The sequence below is a fragment of the Habropoda laboriosa genome, unplaced genomic scaffold (genome assembly GCF_001263275.1).
Source record: "Habropoda laboriosa isolate 0110345459 unplaced genomic scaffold, ASM126327v1 scaffold88, whole genome shotgun sequence".
NCBI classification, from domain to species: Eukaryota; Metazoa; Arthropoda; class Insecta; order Hymenoptera; family Apidae; genus Habropoda; species Habropoda laboriosa.
The window spans coordinates 935,184-941,464 of NW_017100219.1; positions in this window are offsets into that span (position 1 = coordinate 935,184).

A 6,281-nucleotide genomic window follows, 5' to 3' on the forward strand; every position below is an offset into this window, starting at 1 on the left:
GGTCGAGAATAGCCGCGAATAACAGGTTATTGCTTATCGAGCGGCCAATTAAAAGTCACCTGACTCGTATAATGTATCGCGCGAGAGTGCTCGGACGGCCTGGGAACTTGTCGCGTTCCTACCTGCCTCTCTTCTTGCGATTCCAAAGGGTTAAACGGAGGATTTAGAAAACTGAAGAATTGCAAAAATTTGAAAGTGTTGATTTTACCAAAATTTTATCGGTTTTATTTCTTACGAAGAAAAGCTTGTCTCGTTCCTGCCAGACTGTCTTCTTACGATTCGAAAGGGTTGAACGTAGAAATTAAAAAAGTAAAGAAAAAGAGAACTGAAAATATAGAAATCTAACAATTCTCCCAAAAAATTTGAAAGCTGATTTTACCCAAATTTCACCGGATTTTCTTCTCAGGAAGAAAAGCCTGTCGTGTTCCTGTCTGATTCTCTTCGTACGATTCGAAAGAACGAAAGAAATAAAAAGATGTAAGAAAATTGATTTTACCCAAATTTTGACAGATTTCTTTCTCAGGAAGGGAGGCCTATCGCGTTTCTACTTGAAAAGGGTTAAACGTAGAACTTAAAAAATTAAAGAAACAGAAACCTAAAAACCAGTTAGTCAAAAATCCTGGGACAAGATATGAAAAATTTAATTTCACCCAAATTACACCGTTTCCTTTTTCACGAATAAAATCTCTCGCGTGTGTCGGCGAGCAATATTCGCGAGGACGCATAGGAGAGAGAGTATCATCGTCGAGGAATGTTCGTTTGCGAAATTCGTCGCTGCGAAGCGGCGAAACGGCGTCCAATTTTCGTTACGCGGAAACCTACACACAAAGCCTTTCTCTGGACCACATTTACTCTAGATTACATTGCCTTTTCGTCTCTCCGCTTACCATCCCCTCTCTTCCTTACAATTAGAAATCATCTTTTCCCCCCTGGGACATACTATCGCCTCGACAATTTTTCCAGATCTCTCCGTCGCTGAAGAAACGAAACGAGAATCTGCTACTTCACTTTTACGAGCGTTCCTCTATACGTTTAAAATTCAACGGTAATCGAGAACCGATAGAACATCTCACGCACTCTCTCGCAAAGTAGAATACTTAACGATCTGGTCACGCGGTATATTCTAAGAATAGAGGGAAGCATACTTCAATGGACGCGTCATCTTTATCATTCATCGCGGTGAATTCAGGTCGAATCCCAAGTTCTGATCGAAATTTTCCCTCTTTCTTCTCACGGAATCCTCGTGATCTCTCTCCGCGACACGCGATTATCGCGAACGAAACCAGAAACAGAGAGAAAGAGGAGATATAGACCTTGTTCCCTCCGTCTGTACACGATATCTCATCGTCTACGCGCGTGCACAGACTCTCGTCGCTTTATAACTGGAGGGACGATCTAATATTAGTTCCACTGGTCCGTGAAATCGTCACTTTGTTTTCGCGACGTCGACGGCCTTACTACAACTATGTTGGCTACGGCTCTTTGACGTTTTCGTTCGCCGTAATTAATAATCCAGCTCGCCCCCCCTTTCTTGCCCCGCAGAGACCGTTTGCCAGATGAAACGAAAGGAAAACACGGTTCGTCGACGACGACGACGACGAAGATGGGAAAGTCGTTGGAACACAACGAATTCCGTTTCTTTTATTCGTTCGAAACTGTGCTGGAATTCGTTGAAGCGGTAGGTTCGTCTGATCGACACGGCATTTTCTACTTTCTGTGGGGCCCGGACTCGCGAGGTATGTCCATTCACCGGTCGAGGTTCTCACGATCTCGCATAATTGTTTACGATCGACCACACGGAACGGACCGCACAGGAGCAGCATCCTCTTCCAAGTGTAGATTAGATCGTAAATCGATGGACGTAAAATGAGAAACGCGGTGGAAAAAACAGGTACTATTTTCTATTTCTGAATTTAATTACAATTTATCGACAAATAACGCAGTGGAAGATGTCCTTTTCCCGGTTAAATTTAATTCGTACTCTAATTCGTTCAAATTGCAATATACCGGGTGTCAAAAAATATTGCGACCAAATTTTAGGAGCATATAGTACTCGTTAAAACGACCAAAAAGTGTTAATAAACGTGGGTACGAAAATAATTAGTTTCAGAGTTGCAAAGCATTTTCAACTACGAGCTTGTAAAAATCGATGGACGTAAAATGAGAAACGAGTTGGACAGAACACGGACTATCTTGTATTTCCAATTTTAATTATCTATATCTACCTACATGAAAAACATACTTTTTGGATTTAGACATAATTCGTACTTTAATTCGTTCAAATTGCAATGTACCGGGTGTCGAAAAAAAAAAATTGAACCAAACTTTAGGAGCATACAGTACTCGTTAAAACGAACAAAAAAGTATTAATAAATATAGGTACGAAAATCACTACTTTCAGAGTTGCAAAACGTTTTCAACTACGAGCCCGTAAAAATCGACGGATTGTAAAATGAGAAACGTGTCGGATAGAGCACGTATTACTTACTATTTCTAAATTTAATTACAATTTCTCAACAAATAATACAATGGAAGATGTACTTTTTCGATTTACATTTAAATCGTATTCTAACTCGTTCGAATTAAAATATACCGGGTGTCGAAAAATATTGCGACCAAATTTTAGGAGCATAGAGCAATCGTTAGAACAAATAATAAAGTGTTAATAAACATGGGTACGAAAATCATTAGTTTCAAAGTTACAAGATGTTTTCAACTACGAGTAACAGAATAATAGACTACTGCGTATCTAAAACCTATCAAGTGGGTCGTTATAACTTATCAGTTGTTACAAAGTCGAGGAAAGAAAACACAGTACTAACACTATACATATCGAAGCTCAGCTAAAACGTTTTATCTACTGATCTCCATTTTTCGGAATATTTTTAAATATTTCGAGCTCCACATATTTTTCACCTCCTATGCAAAGTTAAAATGTCGCATATACTTTGTAGAACTCTACAAACAGTCTAATTTATTTGTCCCAACTGTTTTAAAAATTGTTTCAAATTGTAAAACCTCATTTTCCTCGAATTTTCAAAAATGTTCATTAGCACAATTAAGCTAAGCAAAACGGTGCTACAGGAGTAATATTTCACTGATAAAAACGTCCTGATAACTCCTAAACTGAGACTTTCTTGTTTGTTTCAAAGAGTACTACAAGTTCCTGAAGTTTGATCGCAACTTTTTTTCGACACCCGGTATATAAGATAGACAAGTTTCCTCTCGAAACCGCGTTGTGTCTGAATCGCGCATATACCTGGCACGAAGGACTCTCCTCATCATCGCTCGGCGTCAAACGCATGATTAATCAAGAGCCAGTGGATAAACCGAGACTAGCAAGTAGAACAACTCTTACTATCCCTGCGAGAAAAAAAGTCGACGCGTTGAGTAACTTGAAAAAGAAGACACGGTCGCGTTACGGACGCGTGCTTGCGAAACACCGTGCGCCGGTTACCATGACACTCGGGTTAAGTAACGTGATTCGATTGAAGGTACATTTTTCTTGCTAACGAGCGATAATTGATTTATTGCGTATGAAGGGGTCAGCCGGGCCGTATACGCGGTAGCACGCGCCCTGGTACCGACCGATCCGCTCGATTAAATCTCCGCTCTCGTCCTCTCTGCTCTTAACACACACAAATACACGCAGACGTTCGTCTTCTTATCGCTTTAATATACGAAACCAAAGAGTTGTCGCATATGAAATTCCGACAATTGTCAACAGTCTGTAGAGGAGAAAATGGAACAATTACCGATGAAAATCGATCGGTACCAAAATGGCGGGCGAGTTTCACGCCGTGAGACGCGAGAAGAGTGAGAAAAGACGGAGAATGCGAGAGCGTAACGCGACGACGAGCATTTTTGTCTGGGCGTCAACGCGTTTCGTAGCCGGTTTATTATCCCTCGTTCCGAGACCTCGGTCTCGCGTATTCCTCGACTTTACAGGATTTTTATGGGGCTCGTATCTTTTGCCGCGGCAACAAAATTATACGGAGTATCCATAATGTCGAGAACGAGCGTCTGCTATCTGCGCGGAACGATCGTTTATATTTCGAAAGGTCGGACAGGAGAAAGGGACCGGAGAGAATGCGGGCCGGCCGGATGGTTTCCTGAGAAAACCGCGGGGAGATGTTGCCAATTAGTCATCGACTACGACTACTTGAAAATTCGATTGGCATTTAATGCATCCGAGTGTATCGGAGTTATCGCCGAACCTTTCTATCGTCCGCCGTAAACACGTGAAGAAATTGTAACGACGCCGAGAGAGAAGTTAAAAAGCGAGGAGAAACTGGATCAAGAGAGTATATTCCAGAAGTGTCTATTTCACGAGTGTAGAAAACTACCGTGCACGGATGAGGAACTTCTATCCGTATATAACGTAAGAATACGTAAGAGACTCTTCGAGTTATCCAAAGGAAAAAGTGCGAAAGAATAGCTACATTTTACAACCTAGAAAACAACTCGGTTGTACTTCAATCGCGTTACACATTATTCCGTACTATCGATCCAGTCCAAATCATCCTGCATATATGTATATACGCGGTAGAACGAGCGAACCACGTGGGAAAACGCAGGACCAGAATAGAAACGCGACGCAGAGCGGTAACAAAGTCTCCGGTACGGACTAGAAAAAGGGGTCGACAGACTAGACAACAAGGGTGGGGGCTACACGTAATCACGAAAGGCCCCCGTCGAAACGCTTCTTAATCACTATTTTATTTGCCAGCAAAGGAAATGCCGTCGTGGAATGTGCTATTATGCGAAAATATACGCGCGGAACACGAGTGGTTGCGTCTCGTAAAGTATTCGGGCGAAAATACTCTTTGGCTTTGGAGCCGGACGGGAACGAGATGATAGCGACGGCGAGTTGAAATATTCACGCGGGATGCAAATGGAAGGCGCGAACGCGACGGCGACGTGGTTCATCGCACGTCGCTTCAACACGTGCGTTGACCGTTACCCCACAAGGCTAATCGCGATCCGATCACGGAATACATTTGACTAGAAATCGCTTCGGAATTCGTGGATCGTAGAATAGTAGCTAGAATAACTTAACCGTCGTTGTTACGATAATAACGAAACAGAGAGTAAAAGAAATAACGCAACCCTATCTCGTTCAAATCTCTCGACGATAAAAAAGAGAAAAAGAAGAAAAAAAAAAGAATCATCCGCTATAAACCCGCGAACGAATCGCAGAGAGCCATACGCAGACAGATAGAGTGAAGCTCGTGGATCGGTGGCGAAAAACATTTCGATCGGATTAACCGTACCGGAAACGGCCGATCTGCCGCGCTTTTGATCCCTAGTGTGATCCGCGCGTCGCGACGCGGCTAGCCCGCGCCCCTGTGCCTGCCTGATGCATGCACGCGTGTGTGCCGCGGGTAGAGTAGGTGCATCGAGTGAAACGGTGAACGAGGAAGATGGATACATCGCTCGTAGCGATGCCTAGTGGAGGGGGTAGGCTCACACACATGCACCCGTACGGTGGAGTGGTGGGGGAAGCGATGGACAGTCGAGGAGTGGGGATAGACGATCGACTGGTGAAGAAGGATGAGCGAGGAGAGGAGTGGAGGTAGGTGGGGGATGGTAAAGAGTGAGAGGGTGGGATGCACGGGGGATGCACGGACTGAAAGGGAGAGGCAGTAGGCCGGAGGCTTCATTCACCACGCGTCGTCTACGTTCTACTATTATGAAGTGTTTGTGTTCGCGTTTGCCGGTCCGCCGACACCGACCGACCACCGTTTATCTCTCCCTCTCCCACTACCACGCCATCTACCTCTATCTTTGTCGCGCGCTTTCGCGTATCACCTGTCACGCGCCTCACGGGGAGACGAGGCTCCCCGTCTATGGAGCCGTGTTTTCCAGTCTGCTCTACCTACGAATTTTTTATGATTCACTCTTTTTTTTGGTCTTCCTTTTGGGATGATGATTTTTTTCTTTTTTTTTTGGGGAGTCTTTTGGAAAGCCTGGATTTGGGGAGTGTTGGTGTAAGGAACGTAGCGAGATTTTAAAGTTGTAATTCTGTTTTATTCGATGTGTGAATGGGTTGGCAATTGTCTATTGATGTACTGTAGACTATCGTATAGTAGGAATTCCTATAAGGCGCCGAAGATATCGCGATGCCTCGTACAACGCGCTGAATAATAAAATACAGGAATTACCCGCATTTCAAAATTAAATTTGCTTTAGCTGAGTTACACTACTTTTTTCATCGTTATCGTCTTTTCCTGTTTTTTGTTCATTGTTTGTTTATTACATACGTTAAGATGTTTCTTAAA